The sequence below is a fragment of the Bos taurus genome, chromosome X, assembly GCF_002263795.3.
Source record: "Bos taurus isolate L1 Dominette 01449 registration number 42190680 breed Hereford chromosome X, ARS-UCD2.0, whole genome shotgun sequence".
NCBI classification, from domain to species: domain Eukaryota; kingdom Metazoa; phylum Chordata; class Mammalia; order Artiodactyla; family Bovidae; genus Bos; species Bos taurus.
The window spans coordinates 75,997,380-76,017,478 of NC_037357.1; the positions used below are offsets into that span (position 1 = coordinate 75,997,380).

Below are 20,099 nucleotides of genomic sequence, written 5' to 3' on the forward strand. Positions count from 1 at the left end.
ATTGGTGAACATAAATACCAGTGATAATTTCTTTTTTAAAACATTTATTTAATTGGAGGATAATTGCTTTACAATATTGTAAAGCATAGGTTTTTGTCATACATCAATATGGTTGATGTTGGTACCAACTTTCTAGATTCTGTATATATGCATTAACATATGGTATCTGTCTTTCTCTTACTTCACTCTATAACAGGCTCTAGGTTCATCCACCTCATTAGAGCTGACTCAAATGCATTCCCTTTTATAGCTGAGTAATATTCCATTGTGTATAGGTATAAAAACTTTCTTATCTATTCATTGCCTGATGGACATCTAGGTTGCTTCCATGTCCTAGCTATTGATAGAGCTGCAATAAACTTTGGGGTGCATGTGTCTTTTTCAGTTGTGGTTTCCTCAGGTTATATGCCCAGTAGTGGGATTTCTGGGTCATAAGATTTTTTTTCTTCCTAGTGTTTTAAGGAATCTCCATACTGTTCTCCATAGTGGCTATATCAATTTGCATTCTCACCAACAGTGCTAAAGGGTTCCCTTTTCTCCACACCCTCTCCAGAATTTATTGTTTGTAGACTTTTTGATGATGACCATTCTTACCAGTGTGAGATGATACCTCATTGTGGTTTTGATTTCCATTTCTCTAATAAGTAATTTTGAGCATCTTTTCATGTGATTATTAGCCATCTGGATGTCGTCTTTAGTGAAATGTCTGTTTAGGTCTTCTGGCCCCTTTTTGATTGGGTTCTTTGCTGCTGCTGCTGCTAAGTTGCTTCAGTCATGTCCAACTCTGCGACCCCGTAGACGGCAGCCCACCAGGCTCCGCCGTCCTTGGGATTCTCCAGGCAAGAACACTGGAGTGGGTTGCCATTTCCTTCTCCAGTGCATGAAAGTGAAAAGTGAAAGTGAAGTCGCTCAGTCGTGTCCGACTCTTAGCGACCCCATGGACTGCAGCCCACCAGGTTCCTCTGTCCATGGGATTTTCCAGGCAAGAGTACTGGAGTGGGGTGCCATCGCCTTCTCCGGATTGGGTTCTTTACTTTACTGGTATTGAGCTGCATGAGCTGCTTGAATATTTTGGAGATTAATTCTCAGTTGTGCTCTGGAGAGGGAGGGACACTGCAGACACCACTGGCGTATGTGTGGAGCACTCGCAGTGACTGAAGCACATGGGCGTTGCCACAGCCCAAGGTGAGCATGCACCTCCCAGTGAAAAGCCACTTGGGCTCCCGGGTGAGCTGCAAGGGCATAGTCCCAGGTGGACCATGTGTCTCCTCAGAGGAGCTGGTCTTAGGTTGTGACACTCCTGACTCCTGGTAGATCTGAGCTGTCCAAGATCCCGGGAAGACATGGGTAGCAACTAGCGATCTGCTTACAGCTTGGTGGCAGATGCCATCTCTGGGGCTGAGATTGCAGCCACCCCTTGCCTTCTGCCTCTGGCTGTTGTGCGCCTGCCTCTCTGCCTCTGAGGCCGTAAATGGCAGCCAGCTTTCCCCACTTCAGTATTCACTAGGGTGCGATCCTTTGTTCTGTGAGCGTGCCAGGAGTCAGAGTGTGGTGTTAGAGCCTTCCTTTGGTAATGGTCCTTTGTTTCTCTGGTGATCCCACGGTTTTCCCCTTTCTGTCTGTGGTATGTCACATTAGCCCCCTCTGAGTGTTCTCATGGCATTCAACCCTGGTCCTTTCCCTGAGGACCGACAATGCAGCCCACGCCTCCATACGCAGACCCCACTTGATATGGGTGGACATGAGTGTGTGAGTCACTTCTCAACTGTTAATTGCCATTTGGCACAATTTCTGTGGTGAAGTTTCTCAGTTATGCTTCTCTCTGTGGTTCCTAAGTTCCCCACTGACCCTGCCTGTGAAAGGGTTTCCTATTGTTTGGAAACTTCTCCTTCATGACTCCCTCCCCAGGATGGACCTCTGTCCTGAAATCCTTTGTCTCCCTTTCTGTCTTCATCCTTTGCCCTACCTCATTCTGAGGAGATTGGTTTGCCTTTCTGGGATCCTCTGCCAGCATTTAGAAGTTGTCCTGTGGGAGTTGCTGCACTTGCAATGATCTTTTGATGTGTTTGTGGGGGAAAAAGTGGTCTCCCTGACCTATTCCTCTGCCATCTTGGGACTGCCCTGCCAGTGATAATTTCTAAAAACAACAACAACAACAACAACAAAAAACTCATTTGCTTTCTTATAGGAAACGTCTCAGGATGGCACCAAACATTATTCATTAATAGTCCAAAATCTCTTTAGTTTCTCCGTAAGAGCAAATTCGTTTTCAGTAGTCACTGTTTCAGAATCTTATTTTGTTTGGAAATAACCTAGCTATTCAATAAACTTTCATCACTTAGTTTAGCACACCACTAGAAATTGAGGCTACCAAAATCTGGACAGAGTATTTTAGACAAACATTCCTAAAGTGTAATTATTCTTAATAGAGTTTATCTCAAAGCTCTTATATCATTTACATTTTCTTTCCTTAAAAGTTTCTTCACTTGAGTTACTTTCCTTGCTGACATATTTGTATATTAAACCTAGGCACAATGAAAATACTGTGCTTAAAAATGTTAATAATTCTTAGACCTGTCTATATTAGTTAGATCAGCAAATAAACATTAATAAGTTATTCATTTAATACTGAATATTTCCCAGTTCACGTGAATCTAAAACTCATTAAACTCATTTACGTTGTTTTCTCTTGTATTTAGAGTTGTTTGGTTTGTAACTGCTTACTTTTCTTTAGGCCAATAAGATTATTAGAACTCATTTACAAATTAACCTCAGCAATATTATCCAAAGACAAAAACACATACTGAGACATACACATATCCTGGCAGGCACACTGCAAGATCGAGCTTCATCTTGTAAACTTAGTCATAAATTACGTATCACAATATAAAACCCACTAATTGTAAATAATGAGACAGTTGGATGGCATCACTGACTTGACGGACATGCGTTTGAGCAAGCTCTGGGAGTTGGTGATGGACGGGGAAGCCTGGCATACTGTAGTCCATGGGGTCGCAATGAGTTGGGCATGACTGAGCAACTGAACTGAATTGTAAATAACAGCTGGAATAGGAAAATTTTAAAAAGGCTTTGTTCCCTTTTTTTCCTTCAGTCTAAGGAATTCAGAGATGGTCTAAATAAGATAAGTGATTCAGAGAGCTCTGGTCCTCAAGGTATAATAGGAGTTATTCTCTTAGGGCAGAAGTTTTAAAGAGATAATTTTTCTTTCAAGCTTTCTCTGGAGTCTAAAGAATATTGTGACCACACTGTCAAAAATCATCTTTATTTTTCTGTAGTCATAGTTTCATAACCAAAATTTAGGCCAGATAGTGCTCAAATTGTCCTTGAGAGTAAGGGTCTACCCTGGTCCCAGCAGGGATTGCCCCTATGGGCAAGTGGAAGTCTTAGTTTGAGCAGCCCTAGACTGTTGATTATAGGAGAACCTGGACATAAGGGAACTTTAGTCCATTTTCCCATCCTGTGGCAATAAAGGTCTGATAATTTTAGGCGATTTTTCTTTGTCATGCGATCATAGCTATAGGTTGACCAGTCATTTAAAATTTTTCCCAAAGAGGTCCCGGGTGTGGTGTGGAACCTTACAGGAAGTGCTTCCATTTTATCTCGAGCAATTTGTACCTGATATCTGTACACTCAAACGAAAGTAACCAAACCAAACCAGTACCTTACCACCAGAAGTCACACTCTGTCGAGACAAGCTCAACAAACAGGCGAAAGTGCAGTATGGTGAGAGAATGAGAAACGAGACACAAGAATTCAGAGAAAAGCGAGGATCAGGGGACCAACAATGCTCCAAGGTGAAGGTGCTGAAACTGAATCCAAGCCAGCTTTATTATACTTTCAGCCGTGAATGAAAGAATATATGGGGAGTTAAACTATAACTCATGTGGCTTTCAGGGCCAAAGAACAAAATGATCATTAACCATTGAGCAATTAGGAAACAGTAACAAATCAGTAACTAAGACTGATATTCTTATCTATAGATTTTCCACCAGATACGTAAAACATGTGACTCTGAGACGCCAGTTGAGAAATAGTCTGGGGTAGGTTTACCGACTCCAGAATCATATCTTGTTTTCAAGATAATGAACTGTTTCCTCTGGACTTGTTCCAAGAGTCTCATGCCATATAACATCCAGTTTATCAATAATTATAAATTTCTTTTGTGGCCCTTCCCATGGCCTGCTTTTCTTTTATTCTTCCTGTCTGCTGCTGCTGCTGCTGCTAAGTCACTGCAGTCATGTCCGACTCTGTGCGACCCCATAGATGGAAGCCCACCAGGCTCCCCCGTCCCTAGGATTCTCCAGGCAAGAACACTGGAGTGGGTTGCCATTTCCTTCTCCAATGCATGAAAGTGAAAAGTGAAAGTGAAGTTGCTCAGTCGTGTCCGACTATTCGTGACCTCATGGACTGCAGCCTACCAGGCTCCTCTGTCCATGGGATTTTCCAGGCAAGAGTACTGGAGTGGGGTGCCATTGCCTTCTCCGTCCTGTCTCCTACATCACTCCAAATAAAACAAAAGACAGAGATGCCCCAAAGTCAAAAGCCTAACAGAAGAAACAGCAAAGTGATGCCCAGAAACCAAAAGCCAAATGACAGTTCCCCAAGAGGATGGCAAAGAGATGCCCAGAAGCCAAAAACCAAATGGCATAAATTCCCCAAATGTGAGTTCCCAGTCCCACTACACCTGTGACCTGGCAGAGTTAGTGGCCTTTTTTAGCTCCAGTGTAGTTTCAAGCAATTTCTTCTTGGTTTCCTGAAAAGAAGTTACTGTGTTGTTTCCTCTTTCAGAACCTTCTAGATAGCAAAGTAAGCAATCCATTCAGTCTGTTTGATCTTACAGCTGGCTTTTTCTAATGGTGCCTGTAAAAATAGCAATTTTGGAATATCATGCTGCTGCTGCTAAGTCGCTTCAGTTGTGTCCAACTCCATGCGACCCCATAGATGGCAGCCCACCAGGCTCCTCTGTCCCTGGGATTCTCCAGGCAAGAACACTGGAGTGGGTTGCCGTTTCCTTCTCCTTGGAATATCATAAGAATCCCAATTTGGACATTTTAGGTTGAGATTTCCTTTAGTATAATTTCCCCAATTAACTAGGTACTTGCAAGTATAAGTTTTGTATGCACATAATGCTGGGATTCCCTGATAGCTCAGTTGGTAAAGAATCTGCCTTCAATGCAGGACACCCCGGTTTTATTCCTGGGTCAGGAAGATCCCCTGAAGAAGGGAAAGGCTACCCATTCCAGTATTCTGGCCTGGAGAATTCCATGAACGTAGAACCAAGTTCTAAGTCCGTGGGGTCACAAAGAGTCGGACACGACTGAGCAACTTTCATTTCATTAACCCTGGCTGGAGTGTTAGAAGCTGCTTTCTGATGCCCCTTGTTTCTGTATTTGAGAGGATCTATTTCGCATTTTAAATTGAATTTGTCATGGATAAAATTCACCTTTCACTTTTATCCTGACAAATTCTATTAATGCAGCCAAACTGAGGAAAAGCATTACATCAGTCTCTTACCTGGCATGCAAACTACTCAGCACAGACCATTCAGTCTCCTCCAACTGAGCAACCTTGGTATCTTTCAACTAGCGCCTCCCCCTCAGTACCTTTCCACTGGGTGGGTATTCCCTGGTATCTTTGAACCAGCACTCCCCCACCCCCGTGTTCTTTCATCCAGACCCTTCCCACCAAGTATCTTTCAGTTACACAGGTATTTCTCAGTATATTTCAACTGATCCCCACTCCAAGCCCCACTTTGCATGTGGACCTTGAGTAGGTATGCTCTGGTATATTTCAACTGCCCTTCCCCTGCAAGTATCTTTTGCCTGGGAGGGGATAGGTAACCTGCTCCACCACCAAGTAAAATTAAGGTTTTCAACTAATATGGGAGATCTGAGAACCAGGTGAGTCTTACCCAAATTCGTCTGCACTCCCTGGGGCATCAGATGGGTGCAAGAGGCTGCTGCTGGTACCAAAGCTCTGATTCCTCATGGAGTTCAGGTGAAAGAGGAAAGTCCACTGTGGGTCCCTTCATCAGTCGCCATAACTGTCGACAAAAAAAGATGCACAAATGAGGACAAGAGCTTGGGAGACAGCACCTCAGATAGCTCTGAGAAACTGCTCCAAAGAGGCAATGGAGGAAGGTCAATATGTAAGATTGGTGAAGAGGGAGTTTAATGCAATCAAACACTCATTTTACAAAAGGTTTTCTGCTGGTGACAAGGAGCTGATGAGTGACTGAACTGACTGACTGATCCCTTTGAATATATACTACCTCTACTTTGTGAGCCCAGTTTATTACGGGTAGTAGTTTTCTAGGAACAACATAGGCTACATTGAAGTTCACATGAATTTTTGATGGGGTAAAACTGTATTCTATCTCTTCTGATACTACTTATTGATCTAAGTATAGGAGTAGGAGAACTGAGATTGATGCTGAGTGTAGTATTTTCCAGTGTTGGGGAGGTGGAATTAGAGTGGAGGAAAAGTAAGCTAGGTTCTAAAATCATCTGGGAAAGTAGAAAAGGTTCTAAGGAAGTGGTGGAGAATAGCAGCATTTCTATAAAAATTTTTATAAAATAACGCATATATATGGAATCTAGAAAGATGGTAATGACAACCCTGTATGTGAGACAGCAAAAGAGACACAGATGTATAGAACAGTCTTTTGGGCTCTGTGGGAGAGGGAGGGGGGGATGATTTGGGAGAATGGCATTAAAACATGTATAATATCATATAAGAAGCGAATCGCCAGTCCAGGTTCGATGCAGGATAGAGGATGCTTGGGGCTGGTGCACTGGGATGACCCAGAGGGATGGTATGGGGAGGGAGGTGGGAGGGGGGTTCAGGATGGGGAACACGTGTACACCCGTGGTGGATGCATGTTGATGTATGGCAAAACCAATACAATATTGTAAAGTAAAAAAAAATAATAATAAAAAAAATTAAAAAAATAAAAATACTTTTTTTTGAACTACACACACACACAAAAGATGAAGCTTAAACATGGGCTGTGAATGATAGGAGTGGAAATAAAAACATCTTAAAACCTTTCTAGGTCCAAAGGTCTTCTGCCACTTGCAGAAGTGGCACTGGGGATTGAGAAGAGGAATTCAGAGGACCCCTCATTCTGCAATAGTTGAATAAATAACATTCTCTAAACCATTGACATACTGATTTGAATTGGTAATTAATAGTAGGGGGGATAAAAGTTCATAATAGTGGTTCTAAACTTTTATTTAGAGCAATAGGTCCTTTGAGAATCTAATAAAGGCTATGAACTTCCCCTCTAGGAAAATGCAGATGCATAAAAACCTGTATTTATTAAATTGAAGATACAGTAATACATTGATATTCAGTGTTGTGATCTTTTTTTTTTAAACTTTACAATATTGTATTGGTTCTGCCATATATCGAAATGAATCCACCACAGGCATACATGTGTTCCCCATCCTGAATCCTCCTCCCTCCTCCCTCCTCATACCATCCCTCTGGGTCTTCCCAGTGCACCAGCCCCAAGCATCCAGTATTGTGCATTGAACCTGGACTGGCGACTCATTTCATACATGATATTATACATATTTCAATGCCTTTCTCCCAAATCATCCCACCCTCTCCCTCTCCCACAGAGTCCAAAAGTGTCTCTTTTGCTGTCTCATATACAGGGTTATTGTTACCATCTTTCTGAATTCCATATATATGCGTTAGTATACTACATTGGTGTTTTTCTTTCTGGCATACTTCACTCTGTATAATAGGCTCCAGTTTCATCCACCTCATTAGAACTGATTCAAATGTATTCTTTTTAATGGGTGAGTAATACTCCATTGTGTATATGTACCACAGCTTTCTTATCCATTCATCTGCTGATGGGCATCTAGGTTGCTTCGATGTCCTGGCTATTATAAACAGTGCTGCGATGAACACTAGGGTACACGTGTCTCTTTCAATTCTGGTTTCCTCAGTGTGTATGCCCAGCAGTGGGGTTGCTGGATCATAAGGCAGTTCTATTTCCAGTTTTTTAAGGAATCTCCACACTGTTCTCCATAGTGGCTGTACTAGTTTGCATTCCCACCAACAGTGTAAGAGGGTTCCCTTTTCTCCACATCCTCTCCAGCATTTATTACTTGTAGACTTTTGGATCACAGCCATTCTGACTGGCGTGAAATGGTACCTCATAGTGGTTTTGATTTGCATTTCTCTGATAATGAGTGATGTTGAGCATCTTTTCATGTGTTTGTTAGCCATCTGTATGTCTTCTTTGGAGAAATGTCTATTTAGTTCTTTGGCCCATTTTTTGATTGGGTGATTTATTTTTCTGGAATTGAGCTGTAGGAGTTGCTTGTATATTTTTGAGATTAGGTGTTTGTCAGTTGTTTCATTTGCTATTATTTTCTCCCATTCTGAAGGCTGTCTTTTCACCTTGCTTTTAGTTTCCTTTGTTGTGCAGAAGCTTTTAACTTTAATTAGGTCCCATTTGTTTATTTTTGCTTTTATTTCCAATATTCTGGGAGGTGGATCATAGAGGATCCTGCTGTGATGTATGTCTCAGAGTGTTTTGCCTATGTTCTCCTCTAGGAGTTTTATAGTTTCTGGTCTTACGTTGAGATCTTTAATCCATTTTGAGTTTATTTTTGTGTATGGTATTAGAAAGTGTTCTAGTTTCATTCTTTTACAAGTGGTTGATCAGTTTTCCCAGCACCACTTGTTAAAGAGATTGTCTTTAATCCATTGTATATTCTTGCCTCCTTTGTCAAAGATAAGGTGTCCATATGTGCATGGATTTATCTCTGAGCTTTCTATTTTATTCCATTGATCTATATTTCTGTCTTTGTGCCAGTACCATACTGTCTTGATGACTGTGGCTTTGTAGTAGAGCCTGAAGTCAGGCAGGTTGATTCCTCCAGTTTCAGTCTTCTTTCTCAAGATAGCTTTGGCTGTTCGAGGATTTTTGTATTTCCATACAAATTGTGAAATTATTTGTTCTAGCTCTGTGAAGAATGCCGTTGGTAGCTTGATAGGGATTGCATTGAATCTATAAATTGCTTTGGGTAGTATTCTCATTTTCACTATATTGATTCTTCCAATCCATGAACATGGTATATTTCTCCATCTATTAGTGTCCTCTTTGATTTCTTTCACCAGTGTTTTATAGTTTTCTATATATAGGTCTTTAGTTTCTTTAGGTAGATATATTCCTAAGTATTTTATTCTTTTCGTTGCAACGGTGAATGGAATTGTTTCCTTAATTTCTCTTTCTGTTTTCTCATTATTAGTGTATAGGAATGCAAGGGATTTCTGTGTGTTTATTTTATATCCTGGAACTTTACTATAATCATTAATTAGTTCTAGTAATTTTCTGGTGGAGTCTTTAGGGTTTTCTATATAGAGGATCATGTCATCTGCAAACAGTGAGAGTTTTACTTCTTCTTTTCCAATTTGGATTTCTTTTATTTCTTTCTCTGCTCTGATTGCTGTGGCCAAAACTTCCAAAACTATGTTGAATAATAATGGTGAAAGTGGGCACCCTTGTCTTGTTCCTGACTTTAGAGGAAATGCTTTCAATTTTTCACCATTGAGGATAATGTTTGCTGTGGGTTTGTCATATATAGCTTTTATTATGTTGAGGTATGTTCCTTCTATTCCTGCTTTCTGGAGAGTTCTTATCATAAATGGATGTTGAATTTTGTCAAAGGCTTTCTCTGCATCTATTGAGATAATCATATGGTTTTTATTTTTCAATTTGTTAATGTGGTGTATTACATTGATTGATTTGTGGATATTGAAGAATCCTTGCATCCCTGGGATAAAGCCCACTTGGTCATGGTGTATTATCTTTTTAATGTGTTGTTGAATTCTGATTGCTAGAATTTTGTTAAGGATTTTTGCATCTATGTTCATCAGTGATATTGGCCTGTAGTTTTCTTTTTTTGTGGCATCTTTGTCAGGTTTTGGTATTAGGATGATGGTGGCCTCATAGAATGAGTTTGGAAGTTTACCTTCCTCTGCAATTTTCTGGAAGAGTTTGAGCAGAATAGGTGTTAGCTCTTCTCTAAATTTTTGGTAGAATTCAGCTGTGAAGCCATCTGGACCTGGGCTTTTGTTTGCTGGAAGATTTTTGATTACAGTTTCAATTTCCATGCTTGTGATGGGTCTGTTAAGATTTTCTATTTCTTCCTGGTCCAGTTTTAGGAAGTTGTACTTTTGTAAGAATTTGTCCATTTCTTCCACGTTGTCCATTTTATTGGCATATAATTGCTGATAGTAGTCTCTTATGATCCTTTGTATTTCTGTGTTGTCTGTTGTGATCTCTCCATTTTCATTTCTAATTTTATTGATTTGATATTTCTCCCTTTGTTTCTTGATGAGTCTGGCTAATGGTTTGTCAATTTTATTTATCCTTTCAAAGAACCAGCTTTTGGCTTTGTTAATTTTTGCTATGGTCTCTTTTGTTTCTTTTGCTTTTATTTCTGCCCTAAGTTTTAAGATTTCTTTCCTTCTACTAACCCTGGGGTTCTTCATTTCTTCCTTTTCTAGTTGCTTTAGGTGTAGACTTAGGTTATTTATTTGACTTTTTTCTTGTTTCTTGAGGTATGCCTGTATTGCTATGAACTTTCCCCTTAGGACTGCTTTTACCGTGTCCCACAGGTTTTGGGTTGTTGTGTTTTCATTTGTTTCTATGCAAATTTTGATTTCTTTTTTATTTCTTCTGTGATTTGTTGGTTATTCAGCAGCGTGTTGTTCAGCCTCCATATGTTGGAATTTTTAATCGTTTTTCTCCTGTAATTGAGATCTAATCTTACTGCATTGTGGTCAGAAAAAATGCTTAGAATGATTTCAATTTTTTTGAATTTACCAAGGCTAGCTTTATGGCCCAGGATGTGATCTATCCTGGAGAAGGTTCCATGTGCGCTTGAGAAAAAGGTGAAAGTCATTGTTTTGGGATAAAATGTCCTATAGATATCAATTAGGTCTAACTGGTCTATTGTATTGTTTAAAGTTTGTGTTTCCTTGTTAATTTTCTGTTTAGTTGATCTATCCATAGTTGTGAGTGGGGTATTAAAGTCTCCCACTATTATTGTGTTATTGTTAATTTCTCCTTTCATACTTGTTAGTGTTTATCTTACGTATTGCGGTGCTCCCATGTTGGGTGCATATATATTTATAATTGTTATATTTTCTTCTTGGATTGATCCTTTGATCATTATGTAGTGACCTTCTTTGTCTCTTTTCACAGCCTTTGTTTTAAAGTCTATTTTATCTGATATGAGTATTGCTGCTCCTGCTTTCTTTTGATCTCTATTTGAATGGAATATCTTTTTCCAGCCCTTCACTTTCAGTCTGTATGTGTCCCCTGTTTTGAGGTGGGTCTCTTGTAGACAGCATATGTAGGGGTCTTGTTTTTGTATCCATTCAGCCAGTCTTTGTCTTTTGGTTGGAGCATTCAACCCATATACGTTTAAGGTAATTATTGTTAAGTATGATCCCGTTGCTATTTATTGTTTTGGGTTTGAGTTTATACACCGTTTTTGTGTTTCCTGTCTAGAGAATATCCTTTAGTATTTGTTGGAGAGCTGGTTTGGTGCTGCTGAATTCTCTCAACTTTTCCTTGTCTGTAAAGCTTTTGATTTCTCCTTCATATTTGAATGAGATCCTTGCTGGGTACAATAATATGGGCTGTAGGTTATTTTCTTTCATCACTTTAAGTATGTCTTGCCATTCCCTCCTGGCTTCAAGAGTTTCTATTGAAAGATCAGCTGTTATCCTTTTGGGAATTCCCTTGTGTGTTATTCGTTGTTTTTCCCTTGCTGCTTTTAATATTTGTTCTTTGTGTTTGATCTTTGTTAATTTGATTAATATGTGTCTTGGGGTGTTTCGCCTTGGGTTTATCCTGTTTGGGACTCTCTGGGTTTCTTGGACTTGAGTGATTATTTCCTTCCCCATTTTAGAGAAGTTTTCAACTATTATCTCCTCAAGTATTTTCTCATGGTCTTTCTTTTTGTCTTCTGGGACCCCTATGATTCGAATGTTGTAGCATTTAATATTGTCCTGGAGGTCTCTGAGATTGTCCTCATTTCTTTTAATTCGTTTTTCTTTTTTCCTCTCTGATTCACTTATTTCTACCATTCTATCTTCTAATTCACTAATCCTATCTTCTGCCTCTGTTATTCTACTATTTGTTGCCTCCAGATTGTTTTTGATTTCATTTATTGCATTATTCATTGTATATTGACTCTTTTTTATGTCTTCTAGGTCCTTGTTAAACCTTTCTTGCATCTTCTCAATCCTTGTCTCCAGGCTATTTATCTGTGATTCCATTTTGATTTCAAGATTTTGGATCAATTTCACCATCATTATTCGGAATTCTTTATCAGGTAGATTCCCTATCTCTTCCTCTTTTGTTTGGTTTGGTGGACATTTATCCTGTTCCTTTATCTGCTGGGTATTCCTCTGTCTCTTCATCTTGTTTAAATTGCTGAGTTTGGGGTGTCCTTTCTGTATTCTGTCAGTTTGTGGAGTTCTCTTTATTGTGGCATTTCCTCGCTGTGTGTGGGTTTGTACAGGTGGCTTGTCAACGTTTCTTGGTTAGGGAAGCCTGTGTCGGTGTTCTGGTGGGTGGAGCTGTATTTCTTCTCTCTGGAGTGCAGTGAAGTGTCCAGTAATGAGTTATGTGATGTCTATAGTTTTGGGGTAACTTTAGGTAGCCTGTATCTTGGAGCTCAGGGCTGTGTTCCTGTGTTGCTGGAGAATTTGCTTGGTATGTCTTGCCCTGGAACTTGTTGGCCCTTGTGTGGTGCTTGGTTTCAGTGTAGGTATGGAGGTGTTTGATGAGCTTCTGTCAATTAATGTTCCTCTGGAGTCAGAAGTTCCCTGGAGTTAGGGTTTGGACTTAAGCCTCCTGCTTCCAGTTATCGGTCTTATTTTTACAGTAGTTTCAAAACTTCTCCTATACAGCACCGTTGATAAAACATCTACATTAAAGATGAAAAGTTTCTCCACCGTGAGGGTCACCCAGAGAGGTTCACAGCATTACATGGAGAAGAGAAGAGGGAGGAGGGAGTTAGAGGTGACCCGAATGAGATGAGGTGGAATCAATAGAGGAGAGAGTGGGCTAGCCAGTAATCACTTCCTTATGTGCACTCCACAGTTGGACTGCTCAGAGATGTTCACGGAGTTATACAGAGAAAAGAAGGAGGAAGGAGACAGAGGTGGCCAGGAGGATAAAAGGGGGAATGAAAAGGAGGGAGACAGATCCAGCCAGTAATCAATTCCTTAAGTGTTCTCCACCGTCTGGAACACACAGAAATTCACAGAGTTGGGTAGAGTAGAGAGGGGTTATGGGAGGAGACACAGGTGACCTGGTGGAGAAAAAAGAGAGTCCAGAGTGGGAGAGAGCAGTCAAGCCAGTAATCTCGCTCCCTAGTGAAAAATGGGCACTGAAGATTGGGTTATTAAAGGTACAAAATTGGTAACAAATACATAAAAGCAAAAATTAAAAATCTAGAGTAGATTTTGGAATTTCAAAAATACAATGTTAAAGAAAAGAATAAGGAAAAGAGAGAAAAAAAACAAAGTCGCAAAAATTGTAAAGAAAATATAGGTACAAAATTGATAACAAATACCAAAAAGCAAAAGTTAAAAATATAGAGTCTGGAATGTCAAAAATACAATGTTAAAAAATAGAAGAAAAAGAAAGAGAGAAAAAAACAAACAAACAAAAACCAACCAAGTCACAAAAATTATAAAGAAAATATAGGTACAAAATTGATAACAAATACTAAAAAGCATAAATTAAAAATCTAGAGTAGTGTTTGGAATTTCAGATATACAATGTTATATAAAAGAAGAAGAGAAATAGAGAGAGAAAAAAGTCACAAAAATTATTAAAAAAAAAATAGGTACAAAACTGATAATAAACACCAAACTGATAAAAAACTGATAAATAACTGATAAAAAACACCAAAAAGGTAAAATTAAAAATCTAGAGTAGAGTTTGGAATTTCAAAAATACAGTGTTAAATAAAAAAAATAAAAACAAGGTCACAAAAATTATAAAAAATATACATATGAAGTTTGCTTTTTAAAAAAAAATAGGGTCTTTTTTTTTTTTGCAAAGTAATAGGTTATAAAAGTGACAATTAAAGGAATAATAGAGGACTTAAAATTTTTTTAAAAATTAAAAAAAAAAGACAGATCGTAAAATAGTAAAAATATATCTAGGAATTTGTCTGATTTTGTTGTGGGCATTGTGGGGTCAGTTCATTTTCGGCTAGTTCCTTTGTCCAACTTATATTTCTCAAGATCTATAGGCCCCCTTCCTATGTATTCAGTACTAACCACAGGGTTTTAATCTATTGCCTGTAGCTTCCAAGGTGGTTCCCTCTGTTACAGCTTCTTCTGTTTGCTGGTCTCTTCAGTGTCTGGTTTTCGCCCTGACACAAAGGGGACAGTGGTGGACACTTTTTTTTTTTTTTTTTTTTTAGGCTCACTTGTTCAGTCGCGCTGTGGGGAGGGAGGGACGCTGCAAACAAATAACACTGGCGTGTGCTCGCAGTACCTCAGCCACACTGGGCCTGCCCCTGCTCATGGCCCGTGTAGCCTCCCTGCCCACACTGCTTAGGTTCTAGGTTGTTCCACCGGGAACCATCTGCAGCCGGCCCAGGGCTGCTTGCACCTCCCAGGTCTAAGCTGCTCAGGTTCAGGCACTCGGGTAGTCCTCAGAGGTGCAGACTCGGTTGGGCCTGCGTTTTGTGCCCTTCCCTGGTCCGAGCAGCTCAGGTGATGAGGTGTTTGGCGAGCACAACTGCTGCGACTTATCTCCTGCCTGCCGCTTGGTTAACTAGGTGTACAACCAGCGCACCTTCTCAGGCAGATGTTGACCTTCCAGACCCCCAAGAAGTTTTAGTTAGCAAAGAAGCCTGCTTTCAGTTTTGTAGATAACGTCTCTGGGGCTGCGATTGCCCTCTTCCGGCTCTGGCTGCCTGTCACCAGAGGGGGACGGTCTGCAGCTGGCTATCTCTGTACAGTCCTTTGTTCCGTGCGCAGGCCTGGCAGTATCTTAGGTTAGGGCTGGCTTTTCGCGTGGTAGATATCCCACAGTCTGGTTTGCTAGCCCAAATTATTTTGCTCAGATAGCGCTCAGGGTATTCAGGCCAGATCCTTACTCTAAGCTATGCAGCCCATGTCGTGCCTCCCTGCCCAGCCCCCCCTTGCTAGTGGCGTGTGCAGGCATCTGCGCTGCTTCTCCGCTGGGGGAGTTACCATAGGGCTCGTAATCTGCGGGTTTTAATTGTTTATTTATTTTTCCTCCCTGTTATGTTGCCCTCTGTGCTTCCAAGGCTCAGCACAGATTCGGCACTGAGAAGGTTTCCTGGTGTTTGGAAACTTCTCTCTTTTTAAGACTCCCTTCCCGGGATGGAGCTCCGTCCCTCCCTCTTTTGTCTCTTTTTTTGTCTTTTATATTTTTTCCTACCTCCTTTTGAAGACAATGGGTTGCTTTTCTGGGTGCCTGATGTCCTCTGCCAGCATTCAGAAGTTGTTTTGTGGAATTTACTCGGCGTTTAAATGTTCTTTTGATGAATTTGTGGGGGAGAAAGTATTCTCCCCGTCCTACTCCTCCGCCATCTTAGCTCCTCCCCCTGCAGTGTTGTGACCTTAAAGTTGTTGGTTTTTCAAAGGAGTGTGGAGTGTGTTCTTGCCGTGTTATAAAATAGACTATATAATAGAGGCAAAGTTGCCTGTTCTGTATGTGATTCTTATAATTTTCCCTTTTTATTTTATTTATACATTTCTCTTTTTAACTGTATAAAATCACATCTAATAGAAACATGAGAAAAATACCCACAGTCTCACTTCTTATCTTCCATTTTCCCCTTGAATTCCAGTTCTTACATGTATATAATTTATATATTGCTGAGACAACAAATTTTAGATCCTGTTTCTGTTTACTTATAGGCATTATTTTCCTTAGTACTCAGTCTTTACCAAAATTAGGTCTTTTAATCATTTTTTTTCCTCCTTCTTTTTCTAAAATCTCCCTAAAGTCTTCTTTTCTTCTCTCCACACCATTGTAAGTTTGTCACTAGTGAGCAAATAAACTTTTCAAATATTTTATTATATCCTTTGATCTTCACAGTAGCCCTGTGAGGTAGGTGAATACCTCATTGTAGTAGCAATGGCCTATTCTCCTTTTCAGTCTCTCAACTTCTGCCCTAGTTTTAGGTCTACGTAAGTTTATGCACAGCTTTCCTCACTACCTTTAGGCATTCATCCTTTCATCCCATCCCACACAAAAAACATCCAGATTATTCTTTCTGAAACATGACTCTGTTAAGTATCACGTCCCTGCTTGTGGACTTCAGTGGACTCTACACCTTAGCCTGCTCTTCAAGGCCCTAAAGAATTTTCACCTATCTTGCTGGCCATATTATTAACTATTTCCCTATAAATACCCTGCCCCTCCAACCATCCTGGATTGTTCACTGTTCCTTGAACCTTGTGCTTTTTTGTTTTTGTTCCTTCATTTATATCATACCCTCTGTCTGAAATGTCCTCTCTCTAACTCCTTTCTTTTGTTCAAATCTTAGCTCAAGGACCAATTTATGCCAATAGAACCATTCCTTATAAGCTTGTAAGACATTGATTTTTTCCTTCTCTGAATTCCTATAACACCTTTTTCTACTAATACAGTTATCATGTGTGTCTTGTGGAGAAGATAAGATTTTATGAACCTAAAAGACAGGTACACTCCAATCACCTTGTTTTATCTTCCTCACAACAGGGCATAGTGTCTCACATGTAGCAAGCACTCAGAGAATACTAATGAAATGAGTGATTAAACCCTATAACCAAATCAAAACAAAGTCTAACATGGAATAAATAATGTTTGCTTTAGTACCATACATTGGAACAGAAGGCTCATTTCTATGTAAAGGGTGTATTTCAGCACCATGCATCAGAATAGAAGGCTCATTTCTACATAAAGTGTATATTTCAGCAAAATCATAATCAAATTGTGGAATTATTAAACTTTAGGGCAACCTATTAAGTTTGTCCATTGCATTTCTGTCACTAGGTGGTACTGTGGTACGGTAGCATAACTGAATGTTAGTGTTTGCTTGATAACCAAAGCTTATATGCTTTCAAAATTTTTGAGTTACTTTATTAGTAGGCATCTTTTGCTTAAAAAATGACTTACAAGATGGAGTTCTTTGAGGGATAAGATATATAAAATTTTACTGCTTGTAGCAATTTTAACTGCAGGCTATTTATTAGTTTATTGGTTCTTTAAGTTTTCTTTACCACATCCAGGGGTGAGAGATGTTAGAGTAGAGAAACTATATCCTAAGAGTGTAGGCTTTTTTAAATTAACTTATCATGCTTTTAATTTTTTTTTCATGCCTTTAAAAGCATACTAGAAAAGAGAAGTTGAAGCTTCTATTGGTTTACTTATCAAGTTATTTTTAACTGATCTTGAGTAATTTGTCATTGTAATATATACATATTTTTAAGTATACAAATATCTGCCAAGTGTGAACTCTTTCTTCAGCCACTCTTAACTATGGTGGCTTAACAGCTGTCTGTACATATGTGTTTGCTAAGCTGCTGTAACAAAGTGATCTCGGGTGGCCTCAGCTTGCCATGGCTTGGAGCGGGGCTGGGTTACTAGCCAGAGATTGGGCTGGGTCAAGGCAGTGAAAGCACCAGATCCTAGCCACAAGACTGGTGGTCAGTGACAAGGGCCCTGGATCTTCGGCTTTACAAAAAATAATTCCCACAAAGATGGAAAGCAGTGAAGCAAGTTAAGTATTTATTAAGAGGAAAAGAGTACAATCTGTGTGGATAGGCACATGGGCACTCAGAGGGGGAGTCCCTTAGTCGTGCCCTGATGGCAGTTTGAGTTACTTTTATGGGGTATTTTTTCCAGGTTTCCTTTGGCCAATCATTTTGATTTGCCTGGTTCACAGTCCATATGTGGTATATCTCAGGATCCTATGTGGTTGGGATCACATCTTTTAGCCAAGAGGGATTTTACTGAAAAGGCATATGGGTAGGGAACATCCCTTGACATAACTCCCCTTTGGCCTCCAAGGAACTTTTCTGTGCATGTGTGGTTGGGGAGGGCTCCTGACTTTGAGAATGAGAAGTACGTGGTCTGGGCAGGGCCCAGCCTTCTCCCTTAATTGTCCTGCTATTGTCTTGGAGTTTTGATCCATAGGGAATGAATCTCCAGTTGCTTTACCCTAAGGCGATCCATGTGCCTCCTGCCTCAAAAGTACCATAGACTAGGTGGCTTAAACAATAGAAATTTATTTTCTCACAATTCTGGAGGCTAGAAGTCTGAGATAAGGTGTTGGTGGGGTTGATTTCTTCTGAGACGTTTCTCCTTGCCTTGTTAGATGGCTGCCTTCTATTTCCTCACAAGGTCTTTCTTCTGTGCATGTCTGTGTCTTAATCTCTTCTCTTAAGTATGCCAGTCATATATTAGGGTCCACCCTAATGACCCTGTTTAATCTTAATTAACCTCTTTAAAGGTCCTATTTCCATATACAGTCACATTTGAGATACTGGGAGTTAGAACTTGAACAGGAATTTGGAGGAGACACAATTCAGTCCATGATAGCATGTGTGTATGTAAATACATAAAAAGCTGGAATAGTATACTGCAAACATACTTCTGGAGAGGAGATAGATTGGGATGCCAAAGGACAGTAAAAAGGAACTTTCACTTGTTATTCTAGTTCGGCATTTAGTAAACTTGTTTTTATAATTACAAAATTTTCATATTTAAATTTTTCAGTTGGTGCTCTGATCTTTTTGATAGGTTGTATTAATATCTTCATATGAACTCTGTTTTGTCTACTAGTAATACATTTTATTTTAGCATTCTTGCATATGACTTAATGATTAATTTTTAACATGTAAAACAGTCTTTAACAAGTTTAAGAAGCTTTCCTGGAAATATTCTGTAGCTTTTAGATTTAGCCAGTTTTGATTATCACTTTACTAGGCAATTGGAGGTTTATTGAATATTGTTTCCCAGTATTTCCTCTTCATTTCAGCAGTTTCTTCAATTTGTGTAACATAGGTATTCTACATATTTGATGCTGCCTAATAAAGATCTATAACTTCCCTGGTAGCTCAGATGGTAAAGTGTCTACCTACAATGTGGGAGACTCAGGTTCAGTTCCTGGGCTGGGAAGGTCCTCTGGAGAAGGAAATGGCAACCCACTCTAGTACTCTTGCCTAGAAAATACCATGGATGGAGGAGCGTGGTAGGCTACAGTCCATGGGGTCGCAAAGAGTTGGACACGACTGAGCCACTTCACTTCACTTCACTTCAGTAAAGATCTATACTCATGCTTCTTTTTTCAAAATAAAGTTCTTGTATTTACAAAAAAAAAAAAAAATTACCAAAATAGTACATACCAGCTACTGAAAGATTAGAAAACATAGAAAAAAAAAGAAAAAAGAAAAAGGCAGCTCTTCTCTAACACTTTAGTATAACCTATTTATTTATTTATTCATTGGTCTTCACCAGGATCAGAAAAAAAAAGGGATTCCTAATTGCTTAGAGCTGTACTTTCAATACAGTAGACATTAGCCACATGTGGCTATTTAAATTTCAATTAAAATTAAATAAAATTTAAAACTTGGTAGCTTAGTCACATAAGACATATCTTAAGTGTTCAGTAGCCACATGTGTCTGGGTGGCTATTTGACCACATAGATACAGAACATTTTCATAATCATAGAAAGTTCTGCTGGACATGGCTGGCCTAGAAAATAATTTGAAGTAGGGATGATATGATCAAATTTCTTTTAGAAATATGATTCTTCTTGCAGTTTGAAGGACATATTGGAAATAGACAGGGATTGGAGATAGGGACATCAGTTAGGAGGATATTGAAGTAATACAGAAGAGAAGTGATAAGGGCCTGCACTGCCTATCATGAGGAAGAGTTGTTGGGATTTGTCACCAAGCAGTCTAATGTCATGAAATGATTCTGAAAGGTTTTGAAGGATTATGAAAGATTTTGAAGCATGAGAGTATTACTTTGTCTTAGCTACTTTACCTTAGT

At 39.5% G+C, this 20,099-nt stretch overlaps 1 protein-coding gene and 1 long non-coding RNA gene across 4 annotated transcripts in view; one reads left to right on the forward strand and one right to left on the reverse strand.

The window, feature by feature from the left end:
* Nucleotides 1-15,670, reverse strand: part of LOC783300 (uncharacterized) — a 28,024-nt gene extending 12,354 nt beyond the window's left edge. The window contains exons 1-2 of the long non-coding RNA XR_001495591.3: nt 15,491-15,670; nt 5,933-6,064 (exon numbers count right to left, since the gene is read on the reverse strand). This is a non-coding gene — a long non-coding RNA (uncharacterized lncRNA). The remainder of the gene's footprint in view (nt 1-5,932; nt 6,065-15,490) is intronic.
* Nucleotides 1-20,099, forward strand: part of ABCB7 (ATP binding cassette subfamily B member 7) — a 158,626-nt gene that overhangs the window by 17,455 nt on the left and 121,072 nt on the right. The window lies entirely within an intron of this gene.